This window comes from Chelonia mydas, chromosome 8, assembly GCF_015237465.2.
Source record: "Chelonia mydas isolate rCheMyd1 chromosome 8, rCheMyd1.pri.v2, whole genome shotgun sequence".
Lineage (NCBI taxonomy): Eukaryota > Metazoa > Chordata > Testudines > Cheloniidae > Chelonia > Chelonia mydas.
The window spans coordinates 80,596,850-80,624,257 of record NC_057854.1 but is presented as its reverse complement, the minus strand read 5'-3'; the positions used below and the strand labels follow the sequence as shown (position 1 = coordinate 80,624,257).

The 27,408-nt window shown below is 40.6% G+C and overlaps 1 long non-coding RNA gene across 1 annotated transcript in view; it reads right to left on the bottom strand.

Annotated features, from left to right (window-relative positions):
• Window positions 1-27,381, bottom strand: part of LOC119566941 — a 50,407-nt gene extending 23,026 nt beyond the window's left edge. Inside the window, exons 1-2 of the long non-coding RNA XR_005226536.2 lie at window positions 27,304-27,381; window positions 13,543-13,602 (exon numbers count right to left, since the gene is read on the bottom strand). This is a non-coding gene — a long non-coding RNA (uncharacterized LOC119566941). The remainder of the gene's footprint in view (window positions 1-13,542; window positions 13,603-27,303) is intronic.
• Between the last annotated feature and the right edge of the window lie 27 nt (window positions 27,382-27,408).

Here is a 27,408-nt window from a genome sequence, read left to right as displayed (position 1 = left end):
TCTTCACAGCAGGAAGGAACTTTATTTAGGGGTCACCCTCAGAAAAATGCATTTCAAAGGATGACTGAACTATAAAAGTAAGGGACAAAAACACCCCAGGATCTCTCTTTCTTTCTTACCACTCTCTCACTCTTTTTCACTTAAGAAGACAAAGAAACCTGCCCTGGGACTTTGGGAGAGGTTCTGACCAGTTGCTGGGAGCATGTGATAAGGATATTACCTTGAACCAAATGTAGTTTTAATTATTAGAATGGGTTTTGTCTTTATTTCTCTTGTTAACTATTTCTGACTTTAATACCTAATACTTGTACTAACTTAAAATCTCTCTCTGTAATTAAATAAACTTGTATTATTTTTAATCAAAACTAATCCAGTCTTGTGTTTAAACTGAACTGTTTAGTAATTCCAGTTGAAGTAACAAACTATTGTATATTGACCCCACGCAGGGGCAACGGATCTTTAATATCTGAGCTGTCCAGGAGGCAGCTGGACCATCAGAACACACATTTTGGGGGAAAATTTGGAACTCGGAGTGTATTAGGGTCACCCTGCAGATAGTAACCAAGGCTGCTGGGAGGCAGAATGCAACTGGAGTGTTGCTAACAAGCTGCTGAGGTGCTGGACCAGGGCTGTAACTATACACGCTTGACTTGCATTATTTATTGTTATTTGCTGTTTGTGGGCAGCTCAGGTTGAGAGCTAACAACAGCAGAGTGTTGTGAGGCACCCAAGGTTGCAGGGCAGGTAGTGACACAACCACCCACTGGTCTGGACTGCACCCCAAAATGTGACAGAGGAATAGAAGGGACATTTGGATGGCAGAAGGGAGAATAAGTTAATTATGTGGGAAACTGAAAACGAAGAAGAAAAGAGAGGGGGTTAGATGTGGAAGCCATAAAGAATCAAAATCAGCCTGCCAAGACAGTGAGACAGGTGGAGTTGATGGAGGTCATATCATGAGGAATAGTGACTCCTCCATACAGGTGCTTAGGCTAAGAATCAAGCAAAGAATCCAGTTACAAAGGGGAAGTAGGTCCTATATTATAGGGGATTTTAAGAACAAACTTTTTGGTGGGAGAATTTGATTCTTTCCCCCTCCTGTAGCCTTAAAGGGGAATGAGAACATCCAAAAACAGAAAACTATCTGACTTTGTCCTCTGATTAATAAATAAGCATGCCTTTCAGAAGGGATTGTTTCAAAAGGAGATTGGGTAATGTATTCAACTCTGAAAAGGGAAGAAGTGAAAGTATGCCATGATATTTCCTTTCCCTGAGATTTGTAATAAAGTAGTATTTGCATTGCATGGTTAATCCTAGTAGCTGTATAGATGGGGAAAAGACACCAGCTGACAGTAGAATGAGAATTGATACATTAATATTTTATAGTAAGGGGAATGCAACTGAACGTTAAAAGTTTAGATGTGCTGTAGTTACTAGTAGAGCTGATCAGAAAATGTTTTCTTCATGTGTGAAAAACTTTGAGATTTTGAAAAAATGTCATCACAAATTGTCCATAGGCCAAAATGTTGCAATATTTCACAAAATGAAATTCTGCAAATAAGGCATTTGGGATCAATCAGAATGTTTTGCTTTGACAAATCTGAAAAAATTCATTTTGATTTCTACTCTTTTTAATATGTTTAGTATATGAAATACATTGCATTACAAAAATTCATTTTAAAATGTAAAATCAAAACTTTTCATTCCAAAAATGTCAAAACATTTTAACAGTTCCAAACCTTTTTTCCAATTTTTTTCTAAATGAAATTTCATCAAAACCAATAGGATTTTATTAAAAAAATTCCATTTAGCCAAAATGGCATTTTCTAATGGAGAAACATCTGGCCCTAATGGCCCTAGTGTACATCATCTACCAACTCACGGGATTTCAAAGCCATGCTAACAAACAGTCTTCATACTTTCTCCCATCCTTCCTCCTCACACTTGGGAGGAGTTCCTTGTAAACATCTGCAGAACTCACTCACTATCCTCCTTCAGATCCCTCCTTAGGGATTTGAATCTCTGACGGACAAATCTGTGATGCCTACAAAAACACTCTACAATATTAGGCAGCAGATGTGCTAAGACTACTGCCTATCTTGCTGACCAATATCGTCTCATTGTTTCCTTGTACTCACCTGTCAGTCTGTCTGTATCCATCTATCATCTCTTGTTTATACTTAGACTGTAAGCCCCTAGGGGCAGGAACTGTCTTGTTTTGTGCTGTGCTTGTTGAGTGTCTAGCACAATAATATTCTGATCCATGATTAGGGCTCCTAGCAACTATGATAAAACAAAACAAATACTACACCAGGCAGGAGTTAAAGATCTATTGCACTTCTTGAAAAGAATGTGAGATCTTAGCTACTATTAGTTCATTTAATAAAACAGATTGCAGTGTAGAAGACTGTATATGTGATCTGTTACTACATGCATAATAGCCATAATTTCTGTCTGATGAATCAGCCTTTACAAGCTGACTGAAAAGCACAAAGACACGTAAGACAAAACTCTATTCTGTATGTAGTGTTCATATGAAACTCAAAAAATGGTGCCGGGTAGATAGGACAGAAAATGGTAAATGGGTTACAGTCCTTTAGCTCTTGGTAACGTTTTCGAAACTAGCTCAACTGCTCTATGTCACTCCTGGCTGTGTTCACCATGACTGTTCAGTGGCCTGTGTAAAATGAGTTGGTGATCCAGTTGCAAGATAAAAGCTGTCCAACTTCTCCAAAAAGATAATTATAATTAGCACTTTCCCTTCTTGCGTGAGTGTTACTGGTCCTCTGTGCCGGATCCACAGAGGCTATGAGTCTATTTCAGCCCAGGCTTCATTAACTCAGTTCTTTACCTCAAGATCATGTTTTTAGCACTGGAAATTGCTGGTTCAATCCCTGGTGTAATGGCAAAGCTGGCAGCCATCACACTTAGGACAAAAGACTGACTAGTTGTGGGGAACAGTAACATACTTTCTCAACCCTAGTGGTGGTCTCAGCTGTGCAGTGCAGTTTAGACTGAGTCTATCAATGCTATCACCACTCCGTGGGCGATCTTGGTCTCCAGGTGTCAATTCAGCACCTTTCATGAAGTCTAAGTTTGCTAAAACAAAACATAAAATCAGTAAAAGTTTAGAATAGCCAAACTTATTTTTCAAAACATAACCTGAGACCTTGTACACTGAGTTTTTAGCCTGAAGTGAATTTTTATAGCTGAGTTATAAACAGTCGAAAATAGGAGGTTATATAATAAAAGTGCTGACTCTGTCTTAACTACAGCCTAGAGTTGCAAACAGCAATGCTATAATGAGTCAGACTCATTGTGTCTTTCACAGGCCTGTTTTCATTTTTAGAAGTATAGTGCTGATGGCCTACATTTGCACTACATAAACCTTCATGATGAAATATTTTACCAGTTATGTTGAAAAAAGGGGAATAAAGATCATTTGTGTTTAATTAGTTCTCCATTTGCCTACATGCTTTAGGAACCAGGAAATTTGCAAGCTTGGTTTTACAAATTAGTTCTGAAAGTAAAATGTATTTTTTCTGTTTCTCCATCAAGGTAATGTGCATTGCTCACATTTATCATTTTTCCCCCCTAATGAGCTGTTTCAGATAGTCAGCGGCTTTTTCTGCTCTATAGTTCACTGAGGGCACTGTGTTATCTGCATTATTCATTACTGAAACTGGTATATCTTGGTTAGCATCTAAACACAAAACAGTTCCCAGGCATAACCCTATGTCTTCGATAAAAATCATGAATTATGTAATGTGCAAATCTTTCCACAATAACATCACTTTGTTTTTCTCCTGGTAAGCCAGTCAGCTATTTTTATTAAATATTGCTCATCTGCCATATGGACTCCTGTATTCAAGCTAATTATGAACTTGAAATGTGGAGACACTTTATGAATCTGTAAAGTCTTTTTCCAATTAAAATTATTTTAGGACACCACACATACAGAAATAATTCTTACATGATTATGCACATCAAGAACAAGGGATTTTTTTTTCAATATGCCACAATGTTACAGAAGTTCTCTCATTTGTTGTTACTTTTGGTGTTTTATCCAGAGTTTAAACATGCCTCAGTGAACAAATTCTATTATCATTCAGTGTGGCTGGCAGAGTACGAAAAATACACAATAACTGCAGCAACAGCAAAGCAAATATCAGTAATGAAAGAACTGCAAGGATCTGTATTCCTGATTGCTGGGGCTAGTACTCTCAGCTTGTTCCTAGCCCCAGGTGCATAGGCTGTATACGCAGAAACGGGCAACCTATGTGAAGAACATTCACCCACTAAAGTTGGAGAATTCCATTGTTATAATGTGGGCAGGATCATTTTCCCCCAGAAAAGAAAATATGAATGAGGATAGACAGTAAATGTGTGCTGATAAATTAGATAAACCCTTCATTAGAGCATCTAGCTCTCCTTTAGCCTTACCTCATACCTTATGCTGCTGCAGATGAGCATGACATGTAGCAGACTGAAGATCAACATAAGCCTGTAGTCAGGAAAGTGGCAGTGTTGAGCGGGCAATAGAAAGACAAGCACAGGCATTCTTTCACTGAACACTACAAATGCTTTTGAGTATTTTAACAAAGCTTCTTCATAGTTTATAAAACAGACTTGCTTTCAAAAATGCTTGCTCCAAGGGGCGCTTATCACCTAAGAAATGCACGTTTCTCTCACATACAAAGTATGCTCTTTTATGTTTACAGTTGCTCCGCAAATTTTTTTATACAGATCCTTTGCTAATTCCAAGCTCTAACAAAAGAGAAGTAGGCAACATCCTATTTTTACAAATAGAAAGATGCACCAGTGCTTTATTGCAGCGTTTCATTTTCCCATTGCTTTCCCAATGATATTCATGCTCGTGCCAAATGCTGAAATCTGTACAGGAATTAATAATCTCACTATCCTTAAATTGCTTGGTTGGTGGTAGACTACACAGTGTAAATCAAAATAATATTCTTACATGTTTTAATAATTGACTAGAAACTGATTTGTAAAAAGAACAGGAGTACTTGTGGCACCTTGGAGACTAACAAATTTATTTGAGCATAAGCTTTCGTGGGCTACAGCCCACTTCATCGGATGCATACAATGGAACATATAGTAAGAAGATATAGATACATACAGAGAACATGAAAAGGAGGAAGTTGCCATACCAACTGTAAGAGGCTAATTAATTAAGATGAGCTATTATAGCAGGAAAAAAAACTCTTGTAGTGATAATCAAGATGGCCCATTTAGACAGTTGACAAGAAGGTGTGAGGATACTTAACATGGGGAAATAGATTCAATATGTGCAATGACCCAGCCATTCCCAGTCTCTATTCAAACCAAAGGTAATGGTATATAGTTTGCATATTAATTCAAGCTCAGCAGTTTCTCCTTGGAGCCTGTTTTTGAAGCTTTTCTGTAGCAAAATTGCCACCTTTAAGTCGAGATAGGCAAACTAGATACTATTAACTTGGGTTTGAATAGAGACTGGAAGTGTCTGGGTCATTATACATATTTACACATATTTGTTTCTGATTTCAGAGTAGCAGCCGTGTTAGTCTGTATCTGCAAAAAGAACAGGAGTACTTGTGGCACCTTAGAGACTAACAAATTTGTTTGAGCGTAAGCTTTCGTGAGCTACAGCTCACTTCATCGGATGCATTCAGTGGAAAATACAGTGGGGAGATTTATATACACAGAGAACATGAAACAATGGGTGTTACAATACACACTGTAATGAGAGTGATCACTTAAGGTGAGCTATTACCAGCAAGAGAGAAAAAACCTTTTGCAGTGATAATCAAGGTGGGCCATTTCCAGCAGTTAACAAGAACGTCTGAGGAACAGTGGGGGGGCGGGGGGATGGGTGGGAATATACATGGGGAAATAGTTTTACTTTGTTTAATGACCCATCCACTCCTAGTCTTTATTCAAGCCTAAGTTAATTGTATCCAGTTTGCAAATTAATTCCAATTCAGCAGTCTCTCACTGGAGTCTGTTTTTTTAGTTTTTTTTGCTTGAAGAATTGTCACTTTTAGGTCTCTAATTGAGTGACCAGAGAGATTGAAGTGTTCTCCAACTGGTTTTTGAATGTTATAATACTTGATGTCTGATTTGTGTCCATTTATTCTTTTGTGTAGAGACTGTCCAGTTTGGCCAATGTACATGGCAGAGGGGCATTGCTGGCACATGATGGCATATATCACATTGGTAGATGTGCAGGTGAATGAGCCTCTGATAGTGTGGCTCCTATGTGATTAGGTCCTATGATGGTGTCCCCTGAATAGATATGTGGACACAGTTGGCAATGGGCTTTGTTGCAAGGATAGGTTCCTGGGTTAGTGGTTCTGTTGTGTGGTGTGTGGTTGCTGGTGTGTATTTGCTTCAGGTTGGGAGGCTGTCTGTAAGTAAGGACTGGCCTGTCTCCCAAGATCTGTGAGAGTGATGGGTCGTCCTTCAGGATATGTTGTAGATCCTTGATGATGTGTTGGAGAGGTTTTAGTTGGGGGCTGAAGGTGATGGCTAGTGGCGTTCTGTTATTTTCTTTGTTGGGCCTGTCCTGTAGTAGGTAACTTCTGGGTACTCTTCTGGCTCTGTCACTCTGTTTCTTCACTTCAGCAGGTGGATATTGTAGTTGTAAGAACGCTTGATAGAGATCTTGTCTCTGTCTGAGGGGTTGGAGCAAATGCGGTTGTATCGTAGAGCTTGGCTGTAGACAATGGATCGTGTGGTGTGGTCTGGATGAAAGCTGGAGGCATGTAGGTAGGCATAGCAGTCAGTAGCTTTCCGGTATAGGGTGGTGTTTATGTGACCATCGCTTATTAGCACCATAGTGTCCAGGAAGTGGATCTCTTGTGTGTACTGGTCCAGGCTGAGGTTGATGTTGGGATGGAAATTGTTGAAATCATGGTGGAATTCCTCAAGGGCTTCTTTTCCGTGGGTCCAGATGATGAAGATGTCATCAATGTAGCGCAAGTAGAGTAGGGACATTAGGGGATGAGAGCTGAGGAAGCGTTGTTCTAAATCAGCCATAAAAATGTTGGCATACTGTGGGGCCATGAACCACTAACCCAGGAACCTATCCTTGCAACAAAGCCCGTTGCCAACTGCGTCCACATATCTATTCAGGGGACACCATCATAGGACCTAATCACATAGGAGCCACACTATCAGAGGCTCATTCACCTGCACATCTACCAATGTGATATATGCCATCATGTGCCAGCAATGCCCCTCTGCCACGTACATTGGCCAAACCAGACAGTCTCTACCCAAAAGAATAAATGGACACAAATCAGACATCAAGAATTATAACATTCAAAAACCAGTTGGAGAACACTTCAATCTCTCCGGTCACTCGATTAGAGACCTAAAAATGGCAATACTTCAACAAAAAAACTTCAAAAACTTCAAAAACAGACTCCAACAAGAGACTGCTGAATTGGAATTAATTTGCAAACTGGATACAATTAACTTAGGCTTGAATAAAGACTGGGAGTGGATGGTCATTACACAAAGTAAAACTATTTCCCCATGTTTATTCCCCCCACCCCCACCATCACCACTGTTCCTCAGACCTTCTTGTCAATTGCTGGAAATGGCCCACCTTGATTATCACTACAAAAGGTTTTTTTTCTCTCCTGCTGGTAATAGCTCACCTTAAGTGATCACTCTCGTTACAGTGTGTATGGTAACACCCATTGTTTTATGTTCTCTGTGTATATAAATCTCCCCACTGTATTTTCCACTGAATGCATCCTATGAAGTGAGCTGTAGCTCACGAAAGCTTATGCTCAAATAAATTTGTTAGTCTCTAAGATGCCACAAGTACTCCTTTTCTTTTTGTGTTTCTGGTCTCCCTCCAACATCAGAAACATTTCTGTTTGGCCATTGTGACCTCATCTTTTGGAAACTTGTTGAGAACAAACATTGTGTTACTTACAGCCTGCAGAATTTTCAAGGATGGCAGTAAGAAAGGCCTGTTAGATAATCTGTTGGATAATTGTTTGTGAGGAGAAAGGAACCTCACAACATCTTAACCATGAGTTCTTCTGTAACATCATAATGTGTGTGACATACATGTTCCAATTGAGCTCACACTTTTTCAAAGCGTTCCCCTGTGGATTATCTCAGGACAGAGATAAAGGCAAAGGAAGCTTTTGAGAGTGTCTGAATTGGAGCTCTCTCTTCTCTCTCTTAATATAAAGGAAAAGAATTTATCAAAGGGGTAGAGCTGAGGTCAGAGACTTTCTAGAAGCTAATGGTGCAGATATTCTCCCTAACACTGAGCCAGTGGCATAGTCAGCTATAATTACCAGCAAGGTTATTATGCATCCACAGTGACAAGCCTGAATTTCTACCAACAAATATTTAAGCTTTAGGGAAATCCTAAATTAGCCCTTTCCCCTAGAAACACTGAGAAACAGAAAATATTTTGACCGATGAATGAAAAATCTGGTCCAGGAAAATAGAACAGAAGCAGTGAGCACATTCCCCTGGGAGAGCAGGAAGTCTGTCAGTCCTGTTATGGGAATCGGAATGCAATTCCTGGGCCAGACTCTGTGAGCATCTGAGCACCTGCCACTCCCACTGAAGTCTGCGAGTGTTTCAGATGCTCACGGGTGCTCTGCAGTTATCAGGATTTGGCCTTCTGTTTATAATATATTCCAACAAACACAGAAGCCTGATGATAAACATTCCAAATTTCCGATTACAGTCCATTCCACGGCTGTAATATGGAGTGTGAATTCATCACTTATTGTGTCTCTCATCTTCGGCTGTACCTGATTAACTTTTTAAATGGGCCTGTTAGTCTTCATGACTACAGATACACCTACATACAATGTGCATCTAATGTACACAGGTCACTTATTTTAACCACTAATCCATTAAACTAATATAGCAGAATCTCATCCTGCAGCCCTTTCCCATCAGAGTTGTCCCAATGTAAGCATTTAGTTTGGAAGTACTGCATTCCAAGTGGTGCTTCCAGAGATGACAGTGAGCATAATAAATGACCCTGTACTTTCAGCACTGTAGGAAGTTTCATTTCTTGAATGTAATTGCCCTTCTGATGCACTGATCATCTTTGAAAAAGCAAACGCCCTCTAGCAATGGACAGGGTGACAATTTTCTGCAAGTTTCAGTGCATGGAATCAGTGGAAAACTACAGCTGACTGAGAACTTAGAATGGTTGCTGTTCTTTTCAGAAAGCAGACAAGTCCACATATTTTCACAGTGTGGTGGATAATTGTTTCAGCTAATACTTTCATGCTGAGATTTCATGCAATATTACAGCCAGTTATAATAAAGCACAGTTAAATTGAAAATGTGCTACTCTGAAGCATGGCAAAAGAACTGGGAAGCTTACAAAATCCTTAGATGTGCTGGTGGGATGGCTGCCATCTTATTTGACACATCAAGGACTGAACTGGGGACTTCCACAGCAAAAAGCATAATCAGCTAATACTCTCTAGCTAGGGCTGTAACATATCTTCTTCAGACAGGGCACCGAGGGATCCTGTAATACATGCTCACCTATGACTTACACTAGCATGCTACAGTTCTAGGGACTTGAATCACTAGTTTTAACATGGTGTTCTGGTGACTCACTTGTTAATATTTCCAACACACTTTAAGAATGCCTTTATAGCTTGAAGCAAAAGTTCAAGCATCCATTTTAACTGTTATAATATTAATTGGGTCTAATAAAAGGCATGAATTTTCTAAAATCCTCATGCTCCTGAATACCTCCTTATGACAACTATTTTGCCAATGGTGAAATACTTATAAATAAGGTTTTTTTCCCATATACGGTGAAATATTACTGCCCTTATTCATAAATCCGTATTTTCAGTGAGCTCATTTCAACCATTGCTATAGATAATCCGATATTAAAATATTTATTCTTCCTGGCAAGCTACAAATGCATTGTTAATGCCTGTAGATAAGTAATAACCTGAATTATCTGCTAAGGGCCTGATCTAGAATTACTTCATATCGGCCTCATTCAGCTACTATGGAAGTTTTTTTCCCCATCAACAATAATGCAGGTATATTGTACCACCTAAATGATCATACAAGTTGCTTATTCAGTACCCCAAGGCAATATCCAAAACATGAAGACATTTTGCGACAAAATAGATTTGTTAAATCTATGGATGAACAGTATGGAAGCACACTATTAGTACTCATCTCTTTTTAGCTAGGCTTCGAATGATTAAAAAGCTTATTTTAGATGTTTCACTCCCTGCGCTAAAACAAGCATTTTAATACTTGAGAAACGGTTTAAATTAATGAATATTTTGAATATTTATATAAGAAAAGAGAAAATGCATGTAACTGATGTAGTATGGTAGCCGTAAACAATCTTGAAAGCCCTCCATGCCCAGAACTCCCATAGCCAAACACTGGGAGTCCCACATGCAAAGGGACTTGAACTATCAGGCCTTTATGTTGCAAGAGAATAGAAGTATATAACTCGAGCAAACCATATGTGGCTGGGTATCAGGCCCCTGCAGCCTCATTTGAAGCTATAAAATGCAGTTTTTCATTTTTAAACTGTTCCTCTGGGCACAGGTAATGCTCAAAGAAGCATTTTAAGGCAAAAAATTAAACTTTTAAAGCTTCAAAATGCAGTTGTGGGAAATCCGAGATACCGGCTAAAATGTGGCTGGTCTTATGGGACATGGCAACATTTTGCAGCTTCCCTGCTGTATCGCCACACTTTCAAAATATTGGTCATGTCTTTCTGTGGCATGACTGAAGCAAACTCTGTGTTACATGGAATGGAAAATCCTTGCCAGGAGTGACATTCAGACAGCTATCAGCAACTGGGATGAAGAAGTTCCCTGCAGCTGAAATGAAACTGGAAAAACCCGCCAAGGCCAGATGTCTTCAAATCAAAAACCTAGAACACTAAGGGTGAGATTGAGGTTGGCCTTGAACAGGTGAAGGAGATAGGCAGGAAACATGACAAGGAACTTCAGACCTCATCTTGTGCCACCCATAAGATGATCAGTGAGTAAAGGCATCAGATACACCTAGGGCTGGTGTCAGAGTTAGCCTCACAGAAAGGGCTCAGGTGAGCACAGACTTCTGCATTAGCCAGCAGAGCTGGTTGTGAGGGGCATGGACATTGAGAGTGGAGGGAAATGCATGCACACCCTTTTGAGTAGCATAACTATTGTAGGCAGGGCCGGCCTCAGGCACCAGTGAAGGAAGCAGGTGCCTGGGGCGGCCAATGGAAAGGGGCGGCAAAAAAGATGGAGCCGGCCCTGATTGTAGGCTTCTAAGCAGAAATGGTCTACATTATAAGTTTTCACTTAAAATTTGGGTATAGAATAAAATCTTAATGGGGAAAAAACTCTGAGTTTTTTAATTAAAATGTTGGTATAAATTGAAGGGGGGAGGTTGACTAGCTGTTGAAACACTGACAATTTAAAAAAAAAAATCCCATGAAAATTGTTACTGGTTTTCCAACCAGTCAGAATTCTGTGTGGAGGCTCTCACTGCAGCACAGCCTCTTCCATATCCCCTCCACCCTGGGGCCATGGCTTTGCTCCAAAAGTTTTGCCCTAAAAAGTTGATTTTGTTTTTTTCATTTTCTCCTCATTCACAGCCAGAGCTTCAGGCTACGAGCCAATCACCATGAGTATTCTTCCCACCTACCCTCTGCCCCCCACATTAGGCCAGATTCTGATCTCAGTGACACCAGTGCAAATCAAGAATACCTCTGTTCACTTTAACAGTTACACCCTTTTAACTAACATTTCAATAGTTCCCTTTACTCAGTCCCTGAACTTGCATAAACCGAATGAGGTATGTTGACATTTTGTTGCTAATATTTATATTTTAAATATTTTTTCTCACAGAGAGAGCCTTATAGGATACACATCTCATACTGTGAGCATCCCAGAGGGCAGCAGTCATATGTTATTACTCAAGCACACTTTGGTGACACACAGTAAAGTCAGAAGAGGATACGAACAGTTGCAAGTATTCACTGACATTAAATTGTATTAATGAATTCTCCATAAATATCCTTTGGTGCAAATTATTTTGCAATACATTAAAATGCCACTAAAGGTGGTCTGTGAAGAAATAAATGGATTCATGGTATATGATTTATTTAAAAGGTTTACTGCTGTTTTACATTCAAAATATTAGAAAAGTTGGGTGAAATCCTGGCCTTATTAAAGTCAATGGGCATTTTGCCATTAGCTTCAGTGAGGATGGGCTTTCATCCATGAATTAACTGGTTGAAAGATAGGAAATAAAGGGTAGGACTAAATGGTCTGTTTTCACATGGAGAGAGGTGAATAGTGGGCTTCCCCACCCCCATCCCCAGGATCTGTCCTGGGACCCAGTACTGTTCAGTGTATTCATTAATGATCTGGAAAAGGGGGAATAGTGAAGTGGCAAAGTTTGCAGACAATACAAAATTATTCAAGAAAGGTAAGCCCAAAGCACACTGTGAGGAGTTACAAAGAGATCTTACAAAACAGGTGATAGGGCAACAAAATGGCAGAGGAAATTCAATGTTGATAAGTGCAAAGTAATGCACACTGGAAAAAATAATCCCTAATATACATATACATTGATGGTTTCTAAATTAACTGTAACCACCCAAGAAAGAGCTCTTGGAGTCACCATGGCTAATCCTCTTAAAACTTCCACTCAATGGGCAGCAGCAGTCAACAAGGCTAATAACATATTAGAAACTATTAGCAAAGCAATAAAAAATAAGAAAGAGTTCACCCTTTGATTGCTGTTCCTGTTTTGGCTGCCCCGTTTCAAAATGGATATTATGGAATTGGAAAAAGTTCAGAGAAGGGCAACAAAGATGATCGAGAGTATAGAACAGCTTCCTTTTGAGGAGAGACTAAAAATATTAGCGCTGTGCAGCTTATAAAATGGATGACTAAGGGCGGGTGGGAATATGAGAGAAGGCTATGAATTCGTGAATGGTGTTGAAAAAATGAATAGAGAAGTATTATTTACCCTTTCATGCAATCCAAAAATCAGAGGTCACCCAATGAAAATAATAGGTAGCAGGATTAATACAAATAAGAGGAAGTTCTTGTCCCTGTCAGAGACAGAGTACTGGGCTAGATGGCCTATTGGTCTGACCCAGTGTGGCCATTCTTCTGTTCTTATGTACTTTTTCACACAAAGCACAGTTAATCTGTGGATTTCATTGCCATGGAATGTTGTGATGGCCAAAAATATAACTGGCAAAAAAGAACTGGATAAGTTCAGGGACGTTAGGTCCATCAATGGCTATTAGCCAAAATGGCCAGGGATGCAGCCCCATACTCGGGACAACCCTAAACCTCTGACTACTAGATGCTGGAAATGGAAGACAGGGATAGATCACTCCATAACTCCCCTGTTCTGTACACTCCCCATGAATCTCTGGTGTGGGCCACTGTGAGAGACAGGCAACCAAAGCCAGCAATATAGGCAGGATGGACCATGCTGGGACCCAATATGGCAGTTCTTATGTTCTTCTGTTGGTTTTGTCGTAGGACTTACCCAGGGATTGGGAGTCTCTCAAGGGGTAGAACTATTTAAACTATAACAAAGGCACTTTCCCTAGAACAAAGAAAAAGAAATGTAAACATTCTGATAAAAAAATGGCATTACATCTATCACATCATTATCTGCCAGTTCTCTAGTTGTCCATTGAGTCTTCCCAAAATAAACAATAAACAATGAAGACAAGACCTAAGGTCCCAATATATATACAAACAGAGGAAAGCAACTTCCAGGCCCTTTTAATACATCACAAAGAAGAACACCAACCCTGTTTACTTTCCCTGGCAAGTGACCTTTAATTTCTTTCTCTTCAAAGAGAACTATCTTGCTCAAATTCTGTCTTCTTTTGCATGCTGATACTAATGCGGTTGTAGGTGTGCAGCTGAAGGCAGAATGTACCTCTGTGTGTTCAAACCAGAAAGTTACCAGTAGCACTACAAAGAAATGAAAAATTGGGAGTCAAAAGCATTTTCTGCAAGGACACACTATTATAGGATAAGAATTTCTAACTGAGATAGAAGGGAAAATCCTCTGAAATGTGTTTATCAGTGAATGACCCTGACCAGCTGTGATCCATCAGAGGAAGATCATTACTATAGCCATCAGGGTAGTGAAGGAGACAGGTTAAAATAGGTTTGAGATTATTGACACATTTTATTAAAGTTTATTTACAGCTGGGGATAAGAGAACATAAAACCAGAATGGTGGAACTTTTTTAACTTCAGTGATTATATCTCTGTAAACCTTTGTGAAGTTTTTGAAGTTTGTGCTCCTCATAGTAATCCTTTCTAACAAATACCTTCTAAAAGTAATGCTCTAATTCTTGAAAATATTTATATTTAAAAAGTATGTTCATTTATGATTGATTCCTTTTTTGTAGAATCAAAAGGCCCTGAACTCTTAAAAAATAAAAGCAGACAACAGCCCTCATTTAGCAAGGCATGTGCCTAAATGCTTAGCTGAATAGCATAATTGTTTAAGGACGTATCCAGCAAACTATTGCCTGTCTTGAGGAGGTGCTTCACTTTTGGAAGCAACTATATAAATTCAGTTGGCGTCTGTAAACTCTACCTCGCAAGCACTAATGACTGATACTTAAGGCAGCATTACAGTTCATCCCCTATTGTCTTAAAAGGGGGAAGATTCTTCTCTCGCTGACCGTACAGCCCAAATCCCTCTCTCCAAAATGGAGCTCAGTGATGGAGCGAAGACAATGGCCACATGGATGAAAGTTCACATCCATGAATGACAATGTGATGGAAGGAGGATGGGATGATGGGCCAGTCCCACACAGCATCAAAATGGGACTCATTGCCAGTTGGTGGATGGAATCTTAATCACCTGCTGCTCTGTGATTTGAGATGGGAGTTGCCTCCAGCCCTAATTGCAGTTTGTTTTTCCATTTTCAAAATTTAAAGGGGAGAGAAAGCTGGGTGCAAATTCATCCCTCTACTGCAGGCTTGAAGGTTCTGAAGACTACCTAGTTTCAGTGGAGGAAGGAGAAGGATGGGCCAAGAATCAGGTATAGCATTGCTCAAGGAACAGAGATCATTTACATATATATGTTTCCCACCACTGAGCAAGTCCTGCTGATCCCAGCTGCACTGCAGATTGTGCTCAGTTTTTGTCCATGTGCACTCTCTTCTTGAGGAGGTCAACCTCATGTGTGAGCAGCATTCCTGGCCTAATGGGGCTTTTGTTCTCCAGATGGACATATATACAGCTTTTTACTGGCTAGGACCATCTATTAATGTGAAAAGAAGTGTGCATGGCAACAGACAACACAAACCTGCCAAAAAAGCCCAAACTGCTACAGTAAGGGCTGGCAAGTAAAGGCAGAGGACAATAGGGCAGGGACTGTCTTCTTGTTCTGTTTGTACAGTTTCTAGCTTTAGGGGGTCCTGTTCCCTGACAAATTCCTAGGCATGACCACAATACAAACAACACATAATTATGACTTGAAAATGTAAAGCAACTAGGGAGTCTAGGTCCCCCATTCAAAACACACACGTAACCACTAGATCTGCCAAGGGACTCGCACATACTGAGGATAAAATAGATAACTCACTGAATAATAAGATAAAAAGTGGCTGGAATCCAACCTCCAATATTGGGGCAGTTTGAATTTGGATACCAGTATAGATCCCATCCTTGCTACTGAGGGTATGTCTACACTGCCTAGTAAACCTGGGTCTATGCGACCTACGCCTGTGGAACTGTTCTTTCTGTATTGCTATGTGAACTGTCCACGCGACGTTGCTATGAGAGCCCCATAAACATGCTGACTGTGCTATGCCGACATGAGTCAGACCCTGTTGCTTCTAGGGACTTCTCAGGGTTTCTTTGCACCCTCACTTGCTGTTGCTGCTCTAGGGCTTGGTACATGGTGTAATGTGGGAGACCTTGTTTGTTCATCCCATGGCACTTTACTGGAAGTGCTCTTAGCCTGCCAATACACCCAGCTGAGCCATTGGGTGTGCATGCTCCCTGCAACCAAAGCTAGCAACATGGATCCAGCAGCAGTGGAAAACCTTCTCTTGCTCTCACTTCACTGCTATTTTGGGAATCGAGCAGAGCATTTGTGAGATGCTGCTGGGCATTTTGGTGGTGGTATTTCTCCTTCTGAAGGCACCCCTTGGAGGAGAATAAGCCATGTCATCTGTGACTTGGCTGATGCAGCTTATGCCTGTTGTCATCAAAGCAGATTCCCGTATATATACTGGTGCTTCTGTAGCAGGGCCACAGGCTCAGACTAGTGGGATCACATAGTCATGAAGACCTACAATGACCAACAGTGGCTCCAGACCTTTTGCATGAAGACATAGATGTTTCTGTAGCTGTGCGAGCAGCTTGTCCTGACCCTCCAGGATCATATGCATGAGGGAGGCCATGCTTCTCCAGAAGCATATTGTTATAGCTATCTGGAAGCTGGCTACCCCTGACTGCTATAGGTATGTGGCTAGTCAGTTTGGTGTTGGCAAGTCAACTGGTAGAGGTTTTTGAGGCAATCAGTACTGTGGTGACTCAAAAATCTCTGGATGTGGCTGAGGGCACAGAGGTCCCCTGGGTCTGGTATTTACATTCTAGTTCAATGTGGCTGAGGGCATGTTTGGTCCTCACCTTCCAGCCTGGCCTGCCCAGATGCAGTGTTACTCCCAGAAGGGGGCAAAGGAAAGGACTGCCTGAAGGTCCCTCCCTGAGTCTGGTATTTACATTCTAGTTCACCAAAGTGTCATGCAAGGTCTCTACTGGTGAAAACTGGTGTCACACTGGTCATCATAATCTTTGCAAAAGATATATGTGGATGATATGTAAGGAGGTGTGTGTGTATATATATGTGTGTGTATTGTGACAAAGCTCTGTCCTTGCCTCTGTGGGCCCCGCATTTCCTGGCAGATTTTACTAGCCTCAGAGGCTCACTGTGACCCTCCACGTAACCCTTCTCTCTCTAGAGACAAGGGTCACAGTCTACTGAGCCATTTTCATCATAAGCCAGCAAGGGAGGTGAGGAGAAGTTATCCTTCCTTGCACAGTCTCTGTTGTCTCGCAGTCTCAGTGATTAATCAGGGGGCAAAGGGAGGGGGGAGCCCGGGCCCACCCTCTGCTCCTTCTACGGTAGCTGACCTTTTAGAAACATGACATGTACAATTCCCTGGGCTACTTCCCACACAGCAGCCCTCACTTCCTCAAGCTCCACTTCACCCTTACCTCAGGGCCTCCTTCCTTGTGCCTGATATGGTGTGTACTACTCAGCCTCTCCAACAGCGCAACTTCCTCCCACAGCTCCTGACATGCACACCCACCTAACTAACTGGGAGGCTTTTAACTAGTTTCAGCCAGCCCCTGATTGGCTTCAGGTGTCCCAATCAACCTAGCATTCTCCCTGCCTTCTGGAAAGTTCTTAATTGGCCCCAGGTGTCTTAACTGACCTGGAGCAGCTGCCATTTCACTTATCCTGGTACCAGGGATTTGTTTAGCCTGGAGCTAATATATCTATCTCCCACTACTTTTCTATAGCCATCTGGCCTTGCCCCATCACAGTGTGTACAGGGAATTTTGTTTTTAGGGCCTTGTAGGCAAAGGGAGGTAAAGAGCTGATGTGCCTTAAGCCCACTTCTCCCAGACAGGAGGTGAGAGAAACTTATCCCCTTGGCTGACCATTGTGTATGGTGTGTCTTATAATAGGAGGCTATTTGAATACTAAGTCAAATGCTAATGAAGAGATTGTGGGGACTTCACAAGAAGAAATTAACAGGAATAGGTGAATGGTAGGGGAGGAACCCTGATTATAGGTAATGAACAAAGAGTTGGTGGTGGTCAGCACTCGTGTGGATTAGGGGGGGATTAGGCTCTTCGGCATGAAGAGGCGGGTTTTGGTAGGGGAACCCAACTCCTCCCACTCCACTAGGTTTGCTGGGCAAGATGCTGGGGCCAGCATCCTCAGCAGGGATTGAGCATGGGAAAAATTTCTAGGGATGCCCCTGCTCTCTCTAGTATTCAAGCCCTTGGCCAATTGCCCTGCATCATTTTGTTCTTCACTGCCTTCCTTCTTGCACATAGGGTGAGTGTCCACTCTCTCATGCTCCTGATTCATGTTTAGCCTAGCAGAAATGGAAGGGACTTCCAAGGAAAATGAAAAAGCACATTATTGTCTGACCATGAGAAAAAAGATTTCTACCCTTTTGCAGGAGCTGCATCACTTCAAGGTCACAGGATGCTATTTTTTATCATTTGGTTTTATTTTATTCACAGAAAATTCACTGGTCTGTTCAGAAGCTCCCGAAAGCTATGCTCCAAGCCAACACACATCATGGTGAGATCACATACCAAAATCAATTAAAATCATTTATTAATCCCCACAGTTTTTCCCTTGGGGGAGGTGGCTGTAAGGAAGGACCCTGTTACTAGCTATGCTTTTACAGTCCTTTCAGGCAGAGCAAACTCTGCACATTGTTGTCCTACAGGAGCCTGAGTGGAAGCAAGAATTCTATTCCAGGCCAGCAGAGGAGAGCCATCCATCTATGCTATGAAGATTTTTTTCAGTATCTGATGACTGACCACACATCAACAAATGGAGGGGGCTCATGAGCTACAGAGGCAGCCCCAGTGAGTGTGCACTGTCCTGGAGTTTAGCTGAATGTACAGAGTTCCTGCTCTGTGAGAAGCTTGCATGTGTCACCAGCCAGGAAAGTGTGAAATTCATGGCGAGTCAATAAGATTCCGATTTAGAATAGAAATGCATTACAGCTTCCTTACAAGTACCCTCCATTCCTGCACAGATCAGCCTTGCAGCCCAGGCCCAAACACATCCACTGCTATCATTTGGATTCATAATACTGGCAGACCCGGACTAAAATACACCCACTGCTCCTGTTTGGGCTGACAATACAGGCAGCCCAAACCAGTTCAGCTGCGCCAGGAGGTTGGTCTGGCGTGGCTGAGTTATACACTGTGCTGCACTTTCAGGAAAAGAAAAATAAGCACCATACATCTAATACCCCAACCCACCTTTCTAGCAATAAGCATGTATCTTGTAAAAAGTTAAAGCTAATTGCTTAACTATTTTTTCATTTCCTGCTATCTATTTTTAATCCCATGTGCTGTCCAGGGGAAGGGGTGGCATCAAGGAAATGGCATGGATTCCACCCTCAAGGGAAACACACTACAACTTTGTGTTTGTAACAATACTTTAATTGAGCATAACCCAGAAATCTCTCTTATTCTTACCATCAATACCAAAAAAAAAAAAAAAAAAAAGGATGAAACATACCAGGCTCCAGATCTGGAATGCACCCCAGGACTGTCCCCAGACTAGTCCTTCAAATATGAATCCAGAATGTATTGTCAGAGCTTTAGAGGCATAGCCTAATCCAGGACTGGCAACAGCACCAAGGTTACTTTGAGGGATTGATTCCCCAGCTGCAGGCTCTCCTCTGACAGTACTTCTGTGTAACAGAGCACTCACCTCTTGAGCATCTCTAGCAGCTGGGTGTGGTACTGCAAACCTTTTTTCGCTCCTGGTGTCGGAATTTTTAGTGATGAGCACAACTAACACACGACAGGGTTAACTGTGCTTACAGTTGAGCAGGCCACTTGCAAAGGAAGGGTTCAAAGGGAAGCATCAGGATTTGACTGTTGCTTCCAATTCCATTCGACTGGGAGTCGAGTGAGAAGTCTGAGGATAGCACAGCTGGGAGCTGCAGGCCTAGGAGATTATGGGATACCATTGGCAAACTCTCTGACCATGAGCCTGGTGATCTGGGCCTCTGCTTACCTCCATGCTTCAAAATGAGAGAGCTTGGACCAACTCCCCAGTGAGACAAAGACTTGAACCCAGACCCTGGGTGAGTCCCTAGACCCATATTCTGAAAGGCTTCCAGTTTGCGTCAGAATGCTTTGTGTCTGGATGGCGGTGGTGGGGGTTGGTCTTAAACCTGAGTCTGAGCCTGGGTTTACAATATACTGCGCTGTGTTTCTACAGTGCCTAGGCACAGTGGGGCTTTGTTCTCTGTTGGTCCCTAAGTACTACTGTGATAAACATGTTGTAATTAATCAATTCGGATACAATTCCAGACCTAAACTTTGTGATCCCTTCTTCCTTTCTATACTGTCCGATAATAGCAGAACTCAGTGAAATTAAAAGAAATCCAATTTGGAAAAAAGAAAGAAAGGAAGGAAATATTACAATACTCGGTGCAGCTAACTTCATGCTGCAATATTATATGTAGAGGATTCACTGTCTCAGGAAGTCATGTGGCTAAATTTTACAAAGTGATAAACTAGACAATAAACAATAAACATAGTCACAACGGTTTGCAAGCCTCCTGCCCATTAGTCAAGGGCACCTTGAAATGACCATGGGCTGGACTTAAATGCAGATAGTAGTGCCCTGTGTTATTTCAGAGAGGTGCTTTCACAAATCAATCAATAGCTGCCAAAAACAAGCCCCCTTCCCCACCCCCTGAAAGCTACATGCCAATTTGGGAATCGTTGAAAAATATTTCAGGGTTGGATATTTGATTTTCAACTGCCTAGAGTAGATTGCAATGAATCAGGCAAATTGCAATAAAATGTAAAAGTCTTTATCAACTCATTACTTGCTCAATAAAACTTTGAACTCTGTATTCCTTTAAGGGTAGTGAATAGGTTCTTTGCAGGGGGAGGGGCTAGATTTTAGCAAATAAATAAAACTCCTAATTGCTATTTACCTGCTCTTGAATGAACTGAATAGAATGTTGAGAGTTAATTCAATCAATAATAATAAAATACTCCAAGATCTGAAAGTGCTTTAATAATATTAATTAATTCACTCTTTCAACACCTAACTGAAAGCATTGATTGGCTACACAAGAATTACTTCTCAGAAATATTTTGTAAGTATAGTAGCAATTAAGTATCTGACACTGGAAAAAATGTATGCATGCAAATAATTACTCGCATGAATGGATCCTGTTACAGCATCCCATTGGAGGAGAAAACAAGGATGAGGAGTAGGTTGTGTTTTCTTAATACAGTTTGTGTATTTTCACTGTATTTGCTAGTCCTTGAATAAAGATGGTCACAAATAGCATGTAGGTAATTTGCTCTGTCGCAAGTCTTGGCCCAAACACCAATGCCCAGTTCAATTGACTCAAGATGGAAATTTTGTAGCAGAGAGCAAACTCTTACTATTTGCAACAGCTCCCCACAGTGAAACTGCATCACAAAACTAACAATGCAGCATTTCTCTAGACTGTACGCTGCTCAGACTCTCAGAAAAAAGCACATATGACCATGTAGAACAGGTCCATCCAGCGACTCCAGCAATAATATATACATAGCAATAATAATAGCAACCTGAGATTAATGCAGTTCCTCAGAATTATCTAATAAGAGAGGTAATGACAGTTGGCCATCAGGTTTTCCATATTTACCAGACAAAATGCCTTGATCATTATTGTATAATTAAGTTTATAAAATGTTTCCATCTAGAGTTAATAATTGTTGTCAATGTTCTTATATGTTTTTTTAAAAAAAGATACTTACAAACAGTACTATGGTCAAATTTGACAACAAGGACAAGGGATTTATTTAATTAACAAATCAACTAAAACCCCTTTCCTCTCTCCTCCCACTTCAACAAAAATCTACCTTTGACCCCTTGAAAACTAGCACTGACCTGAAGAATGAAAAATTGTTGGTTGACAGGCACTGCAGGAAATAATTTGGAATAAACATAATCTGTGCAGGTTAAAGTGGAACACAGCACGGTTGATAAAACCATGCACATTGCCCCTCCCACTGCCTAAGGCAGGCAGCAGAGTGAAAGTGGCTTTCATGACAGTCTCGCTAATAGGACACAATCATTTTCTTGTTCAGTTTTCAACTAATGTACAATGTCAGACTGGCACCACCACGATATCTGTAGCAGGACTAGAGCTGCTGCTGCTACCACCATTACGGAGATTTGTTTCCAGTGTTTCATTGTTGAAGTCACAGGAGAAGGTAGTTAATACTGGAGGCAGAGCACAAACCCCGTCTCCAAAACCAACTCATCTAAGCCTAGGGCCAATTCCCTATTGGTACCTGCTGCTGCTTGTGTAACCATAAGCATAATAGAGATTCTGCTGCAGCTGGTGCTTCTTTGGTACTAATACAGATTTTAGGCTTAATGGTCCTGGCTGCTGTCTTGTCTTCCTCTATTATTAATACTAGAGGAAGCTAGTTTGAAGCCCAAGGGCAGACATGGGCAGGGTCTCCCACATGAGTTATGTGGCTGTGCCTATAGCCCCAAGTGCTGCAGCTGCAAACACTCCCACTTTTATGTGGACCTTAAAGCCTGATGGGAAAGCTGCAGATGTGCCTTCTCCTGTCAATTTTCTGTGGAATTGCCAGGCCGAGAGCCTTTGAGCCTAACTCCTACACTTGGTTGAAGGAGAGTAGACTTTAGAGTACCCTGTAGTCTGGAAACACGGTAATGGTTGATTTTTTTCTCCCCACTTAAATTCCCTTTGAAATGAGTGATTTTCCTCAGCACATTGGCACATATACATCTTTGCTCTTTTCTTCCAGGGTCAAACTAAAGAAACAACAAAATGAGAAATAAGAAATGTCTCCCTTAACATCACTTCAGTCTCTGAATTCATACCATATCCTTGATTCTTAGAACTCCCACCCTCCCTTTGGTGTGGTTCACAATAGGAGAGAACAAAACTGACACAGCACTAAGTGTATCAAAGCTAGAAGACAATTTGAGTGAAAGTGATCCTGAAATTATAGCATTCTTGATTTTTAGGAAGGGAAGGAGTGAGAGCAGCAGCAGAAGGGCGATGGACTTCAACAAGGCAGACATCAACAAAGTCAGAGAACTGGTAGGTAAAGTCTCGTGGGAAGAAAATCTAAGGGAAAAAGGAGTTCAGGAGAAAGGACAGTTTCTCAAAGAGACAATACGAAAGGCACAAGAGCAATCTATCCTGATGCAAAGTATAGACAAGATGAATAGTGAGAGGCTAATATGTCTCCATCAGGAGCTCTTTAATGATCTGAAAATCAAAAAGGAATCCTACAAAAAGTGGAAAGATAGGCAAATTGCTAAGGATGATTTCAAAAGAATAGTGTAAACAAGATCAGAAAGGCTAAGACACAAAATGAGTTACACCTAGCAAGGGACATGAAAGGCAATAAGAAGAGGTTCCATAAATACAGAAGTTGCAAGAGAAAGACAAAGGAAAGTGTTGTGAGGAATGAGAGCTAATAACAGATGGCATCAAAAAAGCTGAGGTGTTTAATGCCTATTTTGCTTCAGTCTTCACTAAAAAGGTTAATGGTGACCTGGTACTCAACACAATTAATATTAACAACAAGGAAGAAGGAATTCCAGCCAGCATAGGGAAAGAACAGGTTAAAGAGTATTTAGATAAGTTAGATGTATTCAAGTTGGACGAGCCTGATGAAATTCATCATAGGGTACAGATAAGGAAATAGATGAAAAAATCTCAGGACCGTTAGCAATTACCTTCAAGAACTCATGAATGGGTGGTGTCCCAGATAACTGGAGAAGGCCAAACACTGTACTTTTTAAAAGGGGAACAAAGAGAACCTGGGGAATTATAGACCAGCCAGCCTAACTTTGTTTAATTTGTTCCAATCTTTCGGGAAAGTGATCAATTTGTAAGCAGGTTTCAGAGTAACAGCCGTGTTAGTCTGTATTCGCAAAAAGAAAAGGAGTACTTGTGGCACCTTAGAGACTAACCAATTTATTTGAGCATAAGCTTTCGTGAGCTACAGCTTATGGAAAATAAAGTAATAAGTAATGATCATCATGGATTTGTCAAGGACAAATCACACCAAACCAACCTAATTTCTTTCTCTGACAGGGTTACTGGCGTAGTGGATAAGGGGAAGTGGTAGGCATGATATATCTTGATTTCAGTAAGGCTTTTGACATAGTCCCACATGACATTCTCATAAGCAAATTAGGGAAATGTGTCCAGATGAAATTACTGTAAGGTGGGTGCAAAACTGGTTCAAAGACCATACACCTAGCGTAATTATCAATAGCTCACTGTTAAACTGGGACGACTTATCTAGAGGGATCCCACAGGGGTGTGTCCTGGGTCTGGTAATATTCATCATTTTCTTTAATGACTTGAAATAATGGAATGGAAAATATGCTTATAAAATTTTGGATGACACCAAGATATGTGTGTGTGTGTGTGTGTGTGTGTGCGCAAGCATGTTGGAGGACAGGATTAAAATTCAAAATGACCTTGACAAATTGGAGAGTTGGTCTGAAGTCAACAAGATGAAATTTAATAAAGAAAAGTACTAAGTAATGCGATTTAGGAAGGACAATTAAATGCACAACTATAAAATGGGGAATAACTGGCTAGGGAGTAGTAGTGCTGAAAAGGATCTGGGGGTTATAGTGGATCATAAATTGAACATGAGCCAAAATGTGATGCAATTGTGAAAAAGGCTAATATCATCCTGGGGTGTATTAACAGAAAAGTCTTACGTAAGACACTCAGCACTGGTAAGGCCTCCTCTGGAGTTTTGTGTCTAGTTTTGAGTGGCACATTTTAAGAAAGATACAGAAAAATTGGAGAGGGAGTAGAGGAGAGCAAGAAAAATGATGAAAGGTTTAGAAAACTTGACCTAGGGGGAAAGGTGAAACCAAAAAACCAACAAGCAAACCCAGACATGTTTAGTTTTGAGAAAAGAAGACTGGGGGTTTGGGGGGAGGTGGGAAGAGGATCTGATAACAGTCTTCAAACATCTTAAGTAGTGTTATAAAGAGGACATGGATCAATTGTTCTCCATGTCCACTGAAAGTGAAGAAGCAATCAGTTTAATCTTCATCAAGGAAGATTTAGGTTCGATATTAGGAAAAACTTTCTAGCTATGAGGATAGTTAGGTACTGGAATAGGCTTCCAGGAGAGGTTATGGAATCCCTGTCATTAGAGGTTTTTCAGAACAGGTTAGACAAAAACCTGTCAGGGATGGTGTAAGTATACTTGGTCCTTCCCATTGTGGGCTCTTCTAGCCCTGCTTTTCTATAATTACTTACACTGTTTTGTAAAACTTCTTATGCCACTCTCTTTGCCAGTCGAAGATATGCACAGAGTGACTTGTAGCACTTATTCTAGGTATCTGAACACAAAATATAACACTGCTAGGGTAGTTTACACAGTTTTTAAATCATGCATTTGTTTATTCACTGCTGCTTGTTACTGTTTTGGAAGTTTCAAAGTTTTCTTATAAGTTTTCTGCTTCACCATTGGCCATACACCCTGGTTCGCTGCTGTTCAGTAGGTCATAAGTGCTGAGTTGATGTCACTAATTTACAGTACTTTTAGTGATAAAAACTGGCATTGGTAAATTTGATATGTTTTTAGGGAAAGACCACATCAAAATAGTTATGTGGGTTTGCAAAGAGGTGTAAGGAAAAATAATCCAGGCCCAACTTTAGGTGTGCCAAACCTTAGCACTGTGCTATCCTACCCACTGATATATCATTGGTAGAAAAAACTGGAGGCAACTTTTGTTGACTTTTCTCCCCATGAGTGATATAAACTTGTCATGGATCAGTTCCTCAGTCAATGCTGCTTTCTCTTGGCGCTTAGAGTCCTATCTCAGACAAACCTCCTGTTGAAGTTAATCTGTCTTCATAAAGTCAATGGCAGTTTTGCCTGTTGTAGACTCAAGGAACAGGTCCTAAGGTAGCACTCTCTGAGCCAGAGGATAATGGTTTCACTGCCTGTAAGAGCATTTTTAATCATATTGTCATTAAAGTAAATGCTACTAAACAGGCTTCTTCTGTGAATCTATACTGGTGCTATAATGGAAAGATGCATCAGGGAGGTCTGCAGATGTTTTGAATTAAAGACTGGAACAGACTTTAGGATCCAGTTCTGCAATCAGCCCCTCAATCAGGACGTCTAAGGGATTGCTGCACTTGGAACAATTGCAGGAGCAGGTCGTATGGCCAACTCTTCTGAGGAGCTGAATGCCCCCAACTCCCATCGACCTTAACAGTTAGTCAGCTCAAAGCAGGTGCTGAACAATTTTGAGGGATCAAGCCATTAGTGAATACAAAAGTCATGGAGGCCCAGCTCTCCCCCATCCTGTGGGAAGACCCGCTGAAGGGATTTGAGAGAGGAAATCTCAAAGATGCTCCAATGGAGTTTATCCTAATTATTCATTGGATTGGCAAGATTCATGAGGTAGAATTCTCTTGCATTTGTAAATTGGTTTAATGAGTAAGTTTCTATATTTTCATAAATGAAACATAATTCAGTAATGAGCCATCAAAATGATATTAAATTCATACCAGCTTGGCTAAAGTGAGTTTACTTCCTATTAATGCTGTAATACTTTGATTTTCCTCACTTGTAGTTATTAGCATAATATTGATGGCCTTTCTGTATAATTACATTGGACACAAATATACAGTTCTTACAACTGAGTCATAATTTCAAAACAAACATGAAAACCACTCCTCCAACAAAGACATTTCACTCTGCCCCAAGTTTGGTAATTCCTTGAGCCAAAGTTCTAATTAATAGTCAAAATTACTCTCAACACCAGATTGCCAAGAAATTCACAAATGTCCAGGGTGCATTTTAAATGGCAGACAAAATTAGTGGCTAAACCTAATTGAAAGTTTCCCTAGTTTATAGAAATATTTAATGGACTTAGAATCAATGAAGCTTTAATACTCAGTAGAAATAAATTATTATACCCTTACTGTCAAAGCAATTTCAGATTTCATGTTCACCCTCTGTTAAGCCTTTTAGCTTATTTCAGTTTTTAAAATCACATACAGTACAGCTTTAGGGGTCTGCATCTCTGTGATTTATTATACAAAGGAACAATTATTTCTGCAGGTAAAACTGTCCTTTTTTAAAAAGGTAAGATAAACAGATGTGCCTAGAGCATCTTTAGAAAACCAGAGAGCTGGCTAAATATATTACAAACAGCAATACAGAAAATACAGCCATCAACTGTCTACAGTACTGTGTGTACATTTCTATGTCGACATACAGTATTCAAGACCTCCCCCTCCAAAAAATAAAAAAGCCTCAGAACAAAAAGCCAAAACCTTTTTTGTTAATCTCTTAACCTCCCCAAAACAATAAACAGGAACTAGTTCTGATGTGTAATTTATCAAGCTGAGAAGTTTCTATTGTTATGAACAAAAAAGATGAAACAAAAACAACTGAGTAATCTGAGCACAGTCTTGGGGAAAAGTTACCTTTGTCTAAAAAAGTGCTCACCTCCTTTCTGCAGTCTCTAAAGTCATTCCATTTGCATGGCACCAATAGATACAAAAATGTTTACAATGTACTCAGATGAGGAGGCAAAACTAATCTCGAGTTCTT